The sequence below is a fragment of the Ranitomeya imitator genome, chromosome 3 (genome assembly GCF_032444005.1).
Source record: "Ranitomeya imitator isolate aRanImi1 chromosome 3, aRanImi1.pri, whole genome shotgun sequence".
Classification (NCBI taxonomy): domain Eukaryota; kingdom Metazoa; phylum Chordata; class Amphibia; order Anura; family Dendrobatidae; genus Ranitomeya; species Ranitomeya imitator.
In genome coordinates this window covers 128029722-128046146 of record NC_091284.1, presented here as the reverse complement: position 1 = coordinate 128046146, position 16425 = coordinate 128029722, and positions in this window count along the sequence as shown.

Below are 16425 nucleotides of genomic sequence, written 5' to 3'. Positions count from 1 at the left end.
AGATGGCAGCCATGAAATTCCTTCCGTTATCACTCACTACCTTGCCTGCCTCAAGATCTACAGTGCCCAGCCACGACTGCGTTTCTTGCTGCAAGAACTCGGACAGAACTTCCGCGGTGTGTCTATTGTCGCCCAAACACTTCATAGCCAATACAGCCTGCTGACGTATGCCAGTAGCTGCCCCATAATGGGAGACCTGGTGTGCAACAGTGGCAGGTGCGGATGGAGTGTTTGTGCGACTGCGGTCTGTGGACGAGCTCTTGCTTCTGCAGGAGGACGAGGAGGAGGAGGAGGAGGGGGTGCGAACGGCTACAGACAACTGTTTACTAGACCGTGGGCTAGGCAGAACTGTCCCAAACTTGCTGTCCCCTGTGGACCCTGAATCCACCACATTTACCCAGTGTGCCGTGATGGACACGTAACGTCCCTGGCCATGCCTACTGGTCCATGCATCTGTTGTCAGGTGCACCTTTGTGCTCACAGATTGCCTGAGTGCATGGACGATGCGCTCTTTAACATGCTGGTGGAGGGCTGGGATGGCTTTTCTGGAAAAAAAGTGTCGACTGGGTAGCTCGTAGCGTGGTACAGCGTAGTCCATCAGGTCTTTGAAAGCTTCGCTTTCAACTAACCGGTAGGGCATCATCTCTAACGAGATTAGTCTAGCTATGTGGGCGTTCAAACCCTGTGTACGCGGATGCGAGGCTAAGTATTTCCTTTTTCTAACCATAGTCTCATGTAGGGTAAGCTGGACTGGAGAGCTGGAGATCGTGGAACTAGCGGGGGTGCCGGTGGACATGGCAGACTGAGAGACGGTGGGAGATGGTATTGTTGCCGCCGGTGCCCTAGATGCAGTGTTTCCTACTACGAAACTGGTGATTCCCTGACCCTGACTGCTTTGGCCTGGCAAAGATACCTGCACAGATACAGCAGGTGGTGCGCTAAATGGTGGTCCTACACTGCCGGAAGGGATGTTGCGTTGATGACTAGCTTCATTGGCCGAGGGTGCAACAACCTTAAGGGACGTTTGGTAGTTAGTCCAAGCTTTCAAATGCATGGTGGTTAAATGTCTATGCATGCAACTAGTATTGAGACTTTTCAGATTCTGACCTCTGCTTAAGGAAGTAGAACATTTTTGACAGATGACTTTGCGCTGATCAATTGGATGTTGTTTAAAAAAATGCCAGACTGCACTCTTTCTAGCATCGGATACCTTTTCAGGCATTGCAGACTGAGCTTTAACCGGATGGCCACGCTGTCCTCCACCAGGTTTTGGCTTTGCCACGCGTTTTGGGCAAGATACGGGCCCGGCAGATGGAACCTGTGGCGATGTTGATGCCTGCTGCGGCCCCTCCTCCTCCTCTGCTTCAGAACTGCTGCCGCCTGCACCCTGTTCCCCCAATGGCTGCCAATCGGGGTCAAGAACTGGGTCATCTAATAACTCTTCTTGTACCTCCTGCGCAACTTCGTCTGTGTCACCGTGTCGTTCGGTGGTATAGCGTTCGTGATGGGGCAACATAGTCTCATCAGGGTCTGATTCTTGATCAGCACCCTGCGAGGGCAATGTTGTGGTCTGAGTCAAAGGACCAGCATAGTAGTCTGGCTGTGGCTGTGCGTCAGTGCACTCCATGTCAGATTCAATTTGTAATGGGCATGGACTGTTAACTGCTTCACTTTCTAAGCCAGGGACGGTATGTGTAAAGAGCTCCATGGAGTAACCCGTTGTGTCGCCTGCTGCATTCTTCTCTGTTGTTGTTTTTGCTGAAGAGGACAAGGAAGTGACTTGTCCCTGACCGTGAACATCCACTAACGACGCGCTGCTTTTACTTTTACCAGTTTCACGAGATGAGGCAAAAGAGCTAGAGGCTGAGTCAGCAAGATAAGCCAAAACTTGCTCTTGCTGCTCCGGCTTTAAAAGCGGTTTTCCTAATCCCAGAAAAGGGAGCGTTCGAGGCCTTGTGTAGCCGGACGACGAACCTGGCTCCACAGCTCCAGACTTAGGTGCAATATTTTTTCCCCCACGACCACCTGATGCTCCACCACTACCACTACCCTCATTACCAGCTGACAATGAACGCCCCCGGCCACGACCTCTTCCACTAGACTTCCTCATTGTTTTAAAAACGTAACCAAACTAACGTTATTTGTTGCAGTCACACAACTTACACGGTGAGCTATAACTTCAGTATGATTTAGCTACCCCTTTACAGGTTGGTGAGACCACAGCGAAAATCAGGCCCAATGTTACACACTCTTTTTTTGGTGGCTGCAAATTAGAGAGATGCCCCACACGCAGGACTGTCACTGAAGCACAAATGTTAATATTAATGTCACACTATTATTTTTTTTTTATTTTTATTTTTTTCAGGAACACTTTAGAAACCCCCCAAAAAAAAAAAAATAGATTTTTGCAGGGAGAATTTAGAAAACAAATGTAACAAACTATATGCTTTCTATGGGCCACTGAGTGAGAGATGACGCACACAGGAATCAGGAGTGGCACACAAGCCCAGAGGCCAATATTTTTCTACCAATGATTGATGGAGTTATTTTCTCTGGTAGATTTTGGAACCCAAATCAAGGAAAAAAAATGTAGGCTTTCTATGGACCACAATTGGAGAGAGAGAGAGAGAGAGATGGCACACCCAGGAGTCAAGACTGGCACACAAGCAGAAAGGCCAATATTAATCTCCCACTGTTTTTTTTTTTTTTTTTTTTTTTTTTTTTCAGGGAGACTTTAGAAAAAAAAATAATAAAAAAAATATGATTTTATCAGGAAGAATTTAGAAACCAAATAAAATAAAATGATTTTTTCAGGGAGAATTTATAAAACAAATAAAAACAAAAATAGGCGTTCTATGGCCCACTGACTGAGAGATGACGCACACAGGAGTCAGGAGTGGCACACAAACCCAGAGGCCAATATTTTTCTACCAATGATTGATGTAGTTATTTTCTCTGGTAGATTTTAGAACCCAAATCAAGGAAAAAAAATATAGGCTTTCTATGGACCACAATTGGAGAGAGAGAGAGAGAGAGAGAGAGAGAGAGAGAGAGAGAGAGAGAGATGGCACACCCAGGAGTCAAGACTGGCACACAAGCAGAAAGGCCAATATTAATCTCCCACTGTTTTTTTTGGTTGTTTTTTTTTTTTTTTTTTTCAGGGAGACTTTAGAAAAAAAAATAATAAAAAAAATATGATTTTATCAGGAAGAATTTAGAAACCAAATAAAATAAAATGATTTTTTCAGGGAGAATTTATAAAACAAATAAAACCAAAAATAGGCGTTCTATGGCCCACTGACTGAGAGATGACGCACCCAGGAGTCAAGACTGGCACACAAGCAGAAAGGCCAATATTAATCTCCCACTGTTTTTTTTGGTTGTTTTTTTTTTTTTTTTTTCAGGGAGACTTTAGAAAAAAAAATAATAAAAAAAATATGATTTTATCAGGAAGAATTTAGAAACCAAATAAAATAAAATGATTTTTTCAGGGAGAATTTATAAAACAAATAAAACCAAAAATAGGCGTTCTATGGCCCACTGACTGAGAGATGACGCACCCAGGAGTCAAGACTGGCACACAAGCAGAAAGGCCAATATTAATCTCCCACTGTTTTTTTTTTTTTTTTTCAGGGAGACTTTAGAAAAAAAAATAATAAAAAAAATATGATTTTATCAGGAAGAATTTAGAAACCAAATAAAATAAAATGATTTTTTCAGGGAGAATTTAGAAAACAAATAAAACCAAAAATAGGCGTTCTATGGCCCACTGACTGAGAGATGACGCACACAGGAGTCAGGAGTGGCACACAAACCCAGAGGCCAATATTTTTCTACCAATGATTGATGTAGTTATTTTCTCTGGTAGATTTTAGAACCCAAATCAAGGAAAAAAAATATAGGCTTTCTATGGACCACAATTGGAGAGAGAGAGAGAGAGAGAGAGAGAGAGAGAGAGATGGCACACCCAGGAGTCAAGACTGGCACACAAGCAGAAAGGCCAATATTAATCTCCCACTGTTTTTTTGGTTGTTTTTTTTTTTTTTTTTTCAGGGAGACTTTAGAAATAAAAATAATAAAAAAAATATGATTTTATCAGGAAGAATTTAGAAACCAAATAAAATAAAATGATTTTTTCAGGGAGAATTTAGAAAACAAATAAAACCAAAAATATGCGTTCTATGGCCCACTGACTGAGAGAGAGAGAGAGATGGAACGCTTAGTACTGGCACACAAGCCCAAAGGGCAATATTAATCTCCCTTTTTTTTTCCAGGGAGAATTTCTGAAACCCAAAAAAAAAATAAAATAGGCTTTCTATGGCCCACTATTTGTGAGAGAGATGGGACGCTCAGGACTGGCACAGATGGCACGCTCAGGACTGGCACAGAAGCCCAGAGGCCAATATTAATCTCCCTTTTTTTCTGGGAGAATTTATAAAACCAAAAAAATATTTAAATAGGCTTTCTATGGCCCACTATTTGTGAGAGAGATGGCACGCTCAGGACTGGCACAGATGGCACGCTCACAACTGGCACACAAGCCCAGAGGCCAATATTAATCTCCCTTTTTTCAGGGAAAATTGATAAAACAAAAAAAAAAATTAAATAGGCTTTCTATGGCCCACTATTTGTGAGAGAGATGGCACGCTCAGGGCTGGCTGGCACAGATGGCACGCTCAGGACTGGCACACAAGCCCAGAGGCCAATATTAATCTCCCTTTTTTTCTGGGAGAATTTATAAAACCAAAAAAATATTTAAATAGGCTTTCTATGGCCCACTATTTGTGAGAGAGATGGCACGCTCAGGACTGGCACAGATGGCACGCTCACAACTGGCACACAAGCCCAGAGGCCAATATTAATCTCCCTTTTTTCAGGGAAAATTGATAAAACAAAAAAAAAAATTAAATAGGCTTTCTATGGCCCACTATTTGTGAGAGAGATGGCACGCTCAGGGCTGGCTGGCACAGATGGCACGCTCAGGACTGGCACACAAGCCCAGAGGCCAATATTAATCTCCCTTTTTTTCTGGGAGAATTTATAAAACCAAAAAAATATTTAAATAGGCTTTCTATGGCCCACTATTTGTGAGAGAGATGGCACGCTCAGGACTGGCACAGATGGCACGCTCACAACTGGCACACAAGCCCAGAGGCCAATATTAATCTCCCTTTTTTCAGGGAAAATTGATAAAACAAAAAAAAAAATTAAATAGGCTTTCTATGGCCCACTATTTGTGAGAGAGATGGCACGCTCAGGGCTGGCTGGCACAGATGGCACGCTCAGGACTGGCACACAAGCCCAGAGGCCAATATTAATCTCCCTTTTTTTCTGGGAGAATTTATAAAACCAAAAAAATATTTAAATAGGCTTTCTATGGCCCACTATTTGTGAGAGAGATGGCACGCTCAGGACTGGCACAGATGGCACGCTCACAACTGGCACACAAGCCCAGAGGCCAATATTAATCTCCCTTTTTTCAGGGAAAATTTATAAAACAAAAAAAAAAATTAAATAGGCTTTCTATGGCCCACTATTTGTGAGAGAGATGGCACGCTCAGGGCTGGCACAGATGGCACGCTCAGGACTGGCACACAAGCCCAGAGGCCAATATTAATCTCCCTTTTTTTCAGGGAGAATTTATAAAACCAAAAAAAAAAATAAATAGGCTTTCTATGGCCCACTATTTGTGAGAGAGATGGCACACTCAGGACTGGCACACAAGCCCAAAGGCCAATATTAATCTCCCACTGTATTTTTATCAGGGAGAATTTATACACCCCACAAAAAAAAATACAGAAAAATGAAAAGGCTTTCTATGGCCCACTATGTGAGAGAGATGGCACACACAGGGATGGCACTCTAGCAGAAATGCCAAATTGCCAATCTTAATCTCCCACCAAAAAAAAAAAAAACAGGGAATGTCCTACAATTACTATCTCCCTGCCTGCAGTAATCTCAGCCAGGTATGGCAGGCAGCTACTATCTCCCTGCCTGCAGTAATCTCAGCCAGGTATGGCAGGCAGCAATAAGGAGTGGACTGATGCACAAATGAAATAAAAAGTGTGGACAAACAAAAAAGATAGCTGTGCAGAAAGGAAGGAACAAGAGGATTTGTGCTTTGAAAAAAGCAGTTGGTTTGCACAGCGGCGTACACACAGCAATGCAGCTATCAGGGAGCCTTCTAGGGCAGCCCAATGAGCTACAGCGCTGAGGGGAAAAAAAAAAAAAAAAAAACTTCCACTGTCCCTGCACACCGAGGGTGGTGTTGGACAGTGCAAATCGCTGCAGCACAAGCGGTTTTGTGGTTAATGGACCCTGCCTAACGCTATCCCTGCTTCTGACAAAGCGGCAGCAACCTCTCCCTAAGCTCAGATCAGCAGCAGTAAGATGGCGGTCGGCGGGAACGCCTCTTTATAGCCCCTGTGACGTCGCAGACAGCAAGCCAATCACTGCAATGCCCTTCTCTAAGATGGTGGGGACCAGGACCTATGTCATCACGCTGCCCACACTCTGCGTTTACCTTCATTGGCTGAGAAATGGCGCTTTTCGCGTCATTGAAACGCGACTTTGGCGCGAAAGTCGCGTACCGCATGGCCGACCCCGCACAGGGGTCGGATCGGGTTTCATGAAACCCCGACTTAGCCAAAAGTCGGCGACTTTTGAAAATGTTCGACCCGTTTCGCTCAACCCTAGTGAAGAGTTCTTCATTAGATCCTCTGTACAACACATTTCACCCCAAACTGGGGCCTTCATCAGGTCAGCCACCAAAAGCAGTGTAAGCAGGGGCTGTCCGGTTTCTCCTCTTGGACTGTATTTCTAAAAAAGCATGAGAAGAAAAAATAGTGGCACTCACCAGTCCTGTAAAATACAATGTCTTTATTCAGAAAAGCATGTTTAAAACTGGCTGCAGTAAAAGGGAAGGAGCACGTTTGGGATGACGATTGTTTTGTGCTCTCCAGCATTTCTACTGGTCCTGGAGTTCAATGGTGGTGCACATGTCAGGTTTTTCACATGGAAACCAGCAGACATGTCATGTCAGTTCTTTATCAGCAGCACACTGATGACAGCATGCCACACACTGATGACCTCCATGTGCTATCAGCTGGCACCTGGGAAAAAGCGGTACAGCTTGCTCTGTTCCCAGCGTCCAGCTACTGAAGGCAGCTCTCATCATTGTTGCCTGGGCTCTCTGAGATCAGCGCGATCATGCGACAATGATGCAAGTTGCATTCAGCCCCTGCTGTGTTCCTCCTGTCTAAAATTAAGAATTAAATTTAAAAACTGGAGTGAGCTCCTGCGCAATTTTCAGAACAAGCAGAGGGAAAGCCCATGGCTGGGAACTGATGTTAAAAATCTGGGAAAAAGGACAATATCCCAAAAGTTTCCCAGGCTATCAATAACAGCTCACAGCTGTTTTCTTAGCCATTACTGATAAATTTATGAGGGACCCCCCAAAAAATGATGTAGGATCCCCCTATAAATTCAAACTAGCAAAGGCTAAACAGACAGCGTGGGGTACTCGGTATCGGGTCCGGTCCTAAAGGGGATGTCAAGGTGGCTGTGAGCCGGTCCGTGGCCCTGGGCGCTCTCTTAAAGGGGAAAGGTCTTTAAAGGGAATTGTGATAAAGTCTGTTGTGACGCCACCTGTGGTTCTCGGTCAGTAGGGACTGACGCCGCTTAAAAGGGTCCTCTGGGGTGATGATGGGGTAAAGCGGGGTCCCCAGGGCTCCCAAGGTGTGTGGCACAGATGTTGTATGCCGACGAATAAGTGGAGGACACAAGTTGTAAATTCTTTACCTGGTTTATTTTCATTTGCAGTCCACAGTCCAGGGTAGCAGGCACAGGTGGTGAGGGGGTCCAGCTGGCTTGGAGGCAATAGGGGATCTCTCCCCCAGGCAAGGTCCTTAAGCCTTTCCCACTAGCGCTGTCATATAAGGTCCCTGCTGCCTGAAGCTTACTGGCAAAGTCCTCTTTTCCCCTCTCCTGGGACAGGTACCTGCATGGCGGGCAGCTTGAGCCTTTTTACAGGGTCTCTATCACGACCTGGGCTCTCTAGGTGCTGCTTCACCTCAGGCATGGTGTGGGCAAATTGCATACAGCTCAGTGCCCTCCGGTTCTGCTCTGTGTCTTAGAGTCCCACAAAAGCCTCAGCCTCCCGGCACCCGGCCTCTGTGCTTTGGCTCTGAGGGTGCCCGGTCACAGTTACCCTCTGAGCCCTTTTCCACTCCTAGGCTCCTTCCCTCAATGCTCCACTGCAATTCCACCCTTCAGGTTCTCTCTCCTTTCCAGAGGCTGCAGCTCAATCCTGGCTGCTAGCCCCACTGTCTGCTCTCTCAGAATTCCTTCTCTGTTCAGTGTCTCTCAGCAACTGCCTAACTCCTCCTCCAGGCCAGAACACATACTGTATAGCTGGGGGGACGCTCCCCTGAATCCGGGTTCAGAGCTCCTCCTTCTGGCCTGGATTCAGAATGTGGTGCATGTGTGTGCTTACCTGGTAAACAGTCCCCTAGGGTGTTACAGTTGGAATTAATAACCTCGGAAGGGGCCAGAGATATTGCCCCCCCTCCCAGGCTACCACCATCAGTCCTCAGCCGTCCCAGAAATGGCACATCTTTAAGATGTGCCAAATCTGGCACTTAGCCTTGCTCTTTCCACTTGCTGAGCCGCAATGTCAAGTGGGGTAATAGGGTTGGGGTTCATGTCAACTTTGGCAGCTGAGAACAAGCCCAGGGATTAGTAATGCCCCCATTACTAACCCCATAGTAAGTTTTGAAGTAAACACACAGCAAGAATAAAATTATTTATTTGAAATAAAACTCAGCATCTTGTTTTACACATTTATTTAAACATTTATTTAAAAATGAAAAGCAAAGTTATACTCACCTTTATGCCTAAAATCCATTGAAACCCATGTCCTCTGTATAAAAAAAAAATAAAAATAAAAACCACCATATTCCTAACCTGTCTGACGTGAAGATAATCCATGTACACCCTTAATGAGTCTAGCTCTGCTACATCTAAATGCCAGAAGGGAAGGAGCACCATATGACTTTTTTTTATGTAAAATTTACTGGAATAATTAGTGGATGCCATGTTGCGTTTGGAGAGTCACCGATGTGCCTAAACAGTGGAAACCCCCCTCAAGTGACCCCATTTTGGAAATTATAACCCTTTGGGAATTTATCTACAGATGCAGCGATGATTTTGACTCCATGCGTGTTTTCCAGAAACAGGCAGCAGTTGCTGAGTGAAAATTGCAAACTGCCGTTGTAGTGACCAGTACGTTGCAGTGACCAGTATATTATGCCCAGCTCATGCTTCTGGAGACACGCACCTGTAAATTAGGTGGACTCTCATCACTACAGAAATGCCAAACATGTGGGCGCTAAATGTTGTTTAGGCACATTGGGGCTCAGAAGGGATTTTATAGAAAAAATAATTATTTTTGCATCGCTTTATTCTGAGAGCTAGAACTTTTTTATTTTTCTGCTGATGGAGCTGTTTGGCAGCTTATTTTTGCGGGACAAGATGACATTTTCAGCGGTACCATTTTTATTTACATCCGTCTTTTTGATGTTTTATTGCACTTTTTGTTTGGCGGCATGATTGTAAAGCATTGTTTTTTGCCTCGTTTTTTATTCATTGTTTTACGTGTACACTGAAGGGGTTAACTAGTGGGACAGTTTAATAGAGCGGATTGTTACAGACTCAGCTATACCAAATATGTGTACTCTTTTTTATGTACATAAATAAATGGAATTATTGGAAAAATATTTTTTTTTTCTTTAGGGATTTTCAAAAAAATATTTTTACACTTTGTATTTTTTTTTTAAATCTTTTTTTGCATTGTCCCAGTATGGAACATTACTATATAATGTCAGATCGCTGATCTGACACTACACAGCAAAGTATCAGATCAGCAATCTGACAGGCAGGGAAGAAGGCATGCCAGCACCTGCTCCCAGGACCCTCCAGGACCCCACAGTCATCTTGGTGCCGAGGATCTTCATGAAGACCATCAGGCCAACACAGCCACATCGCGTTGGCCTGATGGAGGCGCGCAGGGAGTCTCCTCCCTGCACGATGCTTCTCTATGCCGCTGTCACTACTGAGAGCAGCATCAGAGGGGTTAAATGCCTACGATTGGTGCTAGCACTGATCGTGGGCATTGTTACAGGGTGTCAGCTGTCACATATAGCTGACACCCGCACGCGATCGCCGTGGCGCTCAGCGTGAGGCCACACGATCGTGCTGCCGTTGACATACTGCTCTTTGTGGGAATGCACCTCCCGCAGAGCAGTATATGTACATGTCAGGAAGGGGTTAAATACCTCCAAGTCCAGGTTCTGATCTGTATTAAAAAGCCTTCAGCAGTTGGCAAAAATCCAGGAGTTTAGCCGCAGCAAACCTGACTTCAGGGAGTCCCGACCAGTGACTCATCTGACATAGCCGCGTGTGAGAGCAGTTGGTGTGTGACGTCACTGTATTGCTTGTGTATGGGATCCTGGAAGGGCCATACCATCCCTTTAAAAAATGCAGTTGTCTCCTTCATCAGAGGGTGTTGTGAGACTGTAGCTCTCTCGAAGCTTTACATCCTCACAGAACACACAGACAGCAGTTTGGTAACCTTAGTGAGGACCACAGTTCCTCATTGGCTTATTAGTGGGAAGTTGGATTTCCGCTATATCCATGGGGATGCAAAAAACAACCCTCTCACCCGAGTGTTCATAGACACAAACTGTGGAACCGAGTCCCATAAGTTTGGCGTAGTGAAAGACCTATTACACCCTGTTAAAAAAGGGTGGTACTTTGCTTTGTTCTAGAACTTTTGGGAGAAAGCAGGGTTACCTGGTGGCTCGGATGACAACCAAGTTGCTCCTAAAGAAACCTTGATGTGGGCCGCAGCTGATGGTTTTCCTTTTTGAGTGTTTGTTGGCAAAAAGGAAGATGTAACACCCCAGATGCCAACATAAAGGAGCTGGAGGTGTCCAGGGGAACCTTTGGAACCGCCCTACTCAGTGATTTAATTATAAAAGGGGCACTTAATAATGTAACTGTACTTAATGATGTTGCTCAAGAGCCGGGGGCTGACACCCGATATCCATATTTTGCCGTAAATGGAGAGTTATATCGGGTTACCAAGCAGAGAGGTGAAGTAATCGAGCAGTTACTGGTGCCAGGGCCATACAGACACACGGTGTTAGATTTGGCCCATATGCATGTGTTAGGCCTCTTTCCCCCTACGTCTTTTTGTTTCCGTCAAAATCTGTCATTTTATGACAAAAGTGGATCCAGCAAATGTTTCTGCTGGATCCGTTTTTTCTCATAGACTTGAATTAGCAACAAGTTGTGATGGATGGCCATGCGTTTCATCCGTCGTGCACCGGATCCGTTATAAAATCACTGTCCGTCAGGTGGAGACAACGCACATAGAAATGTTTTTTGTGCACATCGGAAAATCGCGCAGCGACGGATCCTGCACCATCTGTCATTGGCTATAATGGAAGCCTATGGACGCAGGATCCGTCGCTGTATGTCAAAAGCAGGAATCCAGCGATGGGTTCCGTCTTTTGAAACTGAGCATGCGTGGAAGAATTTCCAGTCAGGGAAATTCTCTCTCGCTCTCTTTTGACGAGTGTGACCAACTTTTTACTATTGATGCTGCATAGGCAGCATCAATGGTAAAAAGATATAATATTAAAAATAATTAAAAAATTAAAAAATCTTGATATTCTCACCTTCCGGCGTCCACCGCAGTGTTCCCAGTAACGAGACAATAACCTGTGATAACGTAGCAGTCTCGCAAGACCGCTACATCATTGGGTCATTCACGCAAGGTATTACTGGGAACGGGAGCATCGCGAGCATCGGGAACGCTGCGGGGGACGCCGTAAGGTTAGAATATCAAGATTTTTTATGTTTTTTGTATTATTTTTAACATTATATCTTTTTACTATTGATGTTGCATAGGCAGTATCAATAGTAAAAAGTTGGTCACACTTGTCAAATACTATGTTTGACAAGTGTGACCAACCTGTCAATCGGTTTTCTAAGCGATGGTACAGATTGCTTGGAAAACGCTATGGATCCGTCAAAAAAACGGATCCAGTGCATCAGTTTTTTACAATCTGCACAGGATCCGTCTTTTCAATATTTTGATGGATTGTGACTGATTATAAAAAACGGAAGTGTAAAAGAGGCCTTAGGTGATCATCTGGGTCTAGCAAAACCCATGAACGATCCATTCTACTGGACTAGTTGTCAATGAAAAATCCTGAATTATTGTATGTCCTGGCTCACCTGCTAGTTGACCTCCCCAGTGGCTCACTTCAGTAGCCCCTTAGTGCCATCGCCCATCATTGAGATACCATTTTATCGCATAGTCATGTATTTAGTGGGACCCCTGGTCAAGTCCACCAGAGGGCATCAATATATCCTGGTGGTCCTGGACTATGCTGCACAGTATCCTAAGGCTGTACCACTAAGAAACTCCTCCGCCAAGTGTATAGCTCTGGAGGTGGTTCATATCTTTTCCAGAATGGGGTTGCCCAAGGAGATCCAAATGGACAAAGGAGCTCTATTCATGTCAAAGGCGATGAGAGAGTCATGCAAAACTCCACAAATCACATAACCCTGGAACTCGCTCTACCATCTGCTGACGGACGATTTGGTGGAGAGGTATAATAAAATCTTAAAGGCCATGTTGCAGAAGGTCATAAAGAAGGATGACCAAGACTGGGATTGTCTACTGTCTTACCTTTTTGTTCTCCATCATAGAAGTCTCACAGTCCTCATTTGATTTCTCCGCTTTTGAACTGTTGTATGGCCAACACCCCTGTGGACACCTGAATGTAGCAAAGAAGCTCTGGGAGGCAGAGTCCACACCCTAAACAAGTGTAATTGAACATGTGGTGCAGATGCAAGAGAGAGTTGCAGATGTGATGCCCATTATGAAAGAAAACCTCCTCAAAGCACAAGAGACACAGTCGGGGGTGTACAATAGATTATCAAGGGTGAGACACTTAAATCCTGGGGATTGGGTACTGTTGCTGGTACCTATGGTAGAGAGCAAATTTTTGATCAAGTGGTAAGATCTCTATAAAGTAGTTGAAAAGGTTGGCAACATCAAGTATAAAGTCCACCAACCAGGGAAAAGGAAGCTCTACCATGTATACCACGTCAATCTGATTAAGCTGTGGCGAAATAGTGAGCCCATGGAAGCTCTGTGTTTGGTGGCTAAATCAGAAGCCGACAGGAAAGAGGTCAAGGTGACAGAGTCACTGTCACATGCCCAAAAGCAACAGTGTCGAGAGTTGCTACATCGGAACACAGACCTGTTCTCAGAATTACTGGGTTGTACTTAGGTCATAGAGCATGAGGTTCTCATAGAATCTCTTGTTCGGGTGAACTTGAAGCTGTATTGGATTCCCGAAGTCCGCCAAGAGATGATCTCGAAAGAGGTGAAGAGGATGCTGAACCTGGACTCACTTTTGTTGCCCGTGGTTTAGCCATTAATGACTGTGTGTTGAGTTATTGAGAGAGCACACCAAATTTATACTGTTATACAAGTTGTAGACTCTGTACTTTACATTGTGTCAAAGTGTCATATCTTCAGTATTGTCCCATGAAAAGATAAAAGAAAATATTTACAAAAATGTAAGGGGTCCATTCACTTTTTAGACATACTGTATAAATACACACATATAGTTATGTGAAAAAGTGTTTGCCCTTTCCTGATTTGCTATTCTCTTGCATGTTTGTTGCACTTAAATGTTTCAGATCACCAAACAAATCTAAACATTAGACAAAGATAACACAAGTAAACAAAAAATGTAGTTTTGAAATATGAAGGTCTTTATTATTAAGGGAAAAAGAAATCCAAACCTACAGTGCTTTGTGTGAAAAAGTGATTACCCCCCAAAATAAAGAAATAAATTTACTATGGTTGGGAAGCTAAGTTAAAATTCTCTAGCCACACCCAGGCCTGGTTACTGCCACACCAGTTCTCAATCAAGAAATCACTTAAATAGGACCTGCCTGACAAACTGAAGCAGACCAAAAGATCCTCAAAAGCTAGACATCATGCCTCGATCCAAAGAAATTCTGGAACTAATGAGAACTAAAAGAATTGAGATCTTTCAGTCTGGAAAAGGTTATAAAGCCATTTCTAAAGATTTGGAATTCCAGCGAACCACAGTGAGAGCCATTATTCAAAAATGGGAAAAACATGGAACAGTGGTGAATCTTCCCAGGAGTTACCGGCCGACCAAAATTACCCCAAGAGCGTAGCAACGACTCATCCAAGAGGTCATTATAGACTCCACAAAAACATCTAAAGAACTGCAGGCCTCAGTTAAGGTCAGTGTTCATGACTCGACCATAAGAAAGAGACTGAGTAAAAATGGCCAGCATGGCAGAATTCCAAGACGAAAACCACTGCTGAGCAATAAGAATATAAAGGCTCATGCCATTTTTTACAGAAAACGTCTTTATGATCCCCAAGACTTTTGTGAGAATACTCTGTGAACTGGCTAGACAAAAGTTGAACATTTTGGAATGTGTATGTCCCATCACATGTGGCGCAGAAGTAACACATCATTTCAGAAAAAGAACATCATACCAACAGTAAAATGTGGTGGTAGTGTGATGGCCTGGGCTGATTTGCTGCTTCAGGACCTGGAAGACTTGTTGTGGTAAATTCAACCCTGAATTCTGCTGTCTACCAAAAAATCCTGAAGGAGAATGTAATCTGTGCATGACCTCAAGCTGAAGCGCGCTTGGTTTATGCAGCAGGACAATGACCCAAAACATACCAGCAAGTGAACCTCTGAATGGCTTAAGAAAAACTAAATTAAGACTTTGAAGTGGCCTAGTCAAAGTCCTGACCTTATTCCAATTGAGATGCTGTAGGATGACCTTAAAATGGCAGTTCATGCACGGAAACCCTCCAATGTGGCTGAATTACAACAATTTTGCAGAGATGAGTGGGTCAAAAATCATCCAGAGCATTGTAAAAGACTTATTGCCAGTTATTGAAAATGCTTGTGTTGTGACACCTAATGTGTCACTGGCGCTGCCTAGGGGGCGCTATCAGGGGGGGCACAAATAAATGTAATGACTGCAGAAACAAGTCATGCTGAACTCAAGGACCTTACTCTAATGCAGTGAGCATAGGACCTGAAATAGAGTAGTCACGTGACCAGGGGGCAGGGCCACAGCATGTGAGTGTAGGGAATGACACGTAACATACAGTCTGCAGGACACAGACAGAAAATGTAGCCAAATAGAGCCGATGGTCAAAGCCAGGAGGGAGTGATGTGCCTTAGGCATAAGACAAAGAGTAAAAAGGGACCAGCCAAGGGGTCTGAAAACCAGGAGAGACAGAACAGTACAAAGCAGAATGCAAATACGGAAGTCAGAGAACAAAACCGAGTCATACACAGCAACTCACACTAACACAGAGGACAAAGTTTTATGACGAGAACATTGGTCAGCAACCACAAGCCAAGAATATGGAAGTATCACCGACACACAATGTAGGAACTGCCAACATTTAAATAGCCACCCCAGAACCAAAGAGAGGCGGACTAAAATTAACCCTGACCTGACCAGGATGGAGGCAGCACCATCCTGTCCAGAGTCATGACAGCTTGATTGCAGTTGTTGCTGCTAAGGGTGGCCCAACCAGTTATTAAGTTTAGGGGCAATCACTTTTTCCCAAAGAGAAGGTTCATCACTGTTCCATGTTTTCACCAATTGTGGATAATGGATCTCACTGTGGTTCGGTGGGGTCCCAAAGCTTTAGAAATGGCTTTATAACTTTTTTGAGACTGATAGATCTCAATTACTTTGTTTCTCATTTGTTCCAGAGTTTCTTTGGATCACTGCATAATTTCTAGCTTTTGAGGATCTTTTGGTCTACTTCACTTTGTCAGGTAGGTCCTATTACTTAAATACTTCTTGATTGAGAACAGAGATGGCAGTAATCAGGCATGTGCATGGCTAGGGAATCTTAACTCAGCTTCCCAAAGATGTGATCAACCACAGTTAATTTATGTTTTAAGGGTGAGTGGCAATCACTTTTTCACACAGGGCCCTGTAGGTTTGGATTTATTTTTTTCTTAATTAAAAGACTTAATTGCACCCTTTAGTGCCTCTCATATGGAGCTTATTGTACAGCTTTGTATTAAACTAATAAACAAATTAATAAATAAAAGAAAAACCTATGTGGGTTCCCTGTTATAATCTGGTGGCCTAGGAGCAGCATGAGACGGACTCTGGAGAAGGTGGTCCCTGTACTGACCGCAAACCCTGAACCTAGCAGCGCAACTAGAAGTAGCCGTGGTGGGTACCTAACACTCCCTAGACCCCTCGGCATAGCCTAAGATCTAACTACCCCTAAAGACATAAACAGGAAACCTA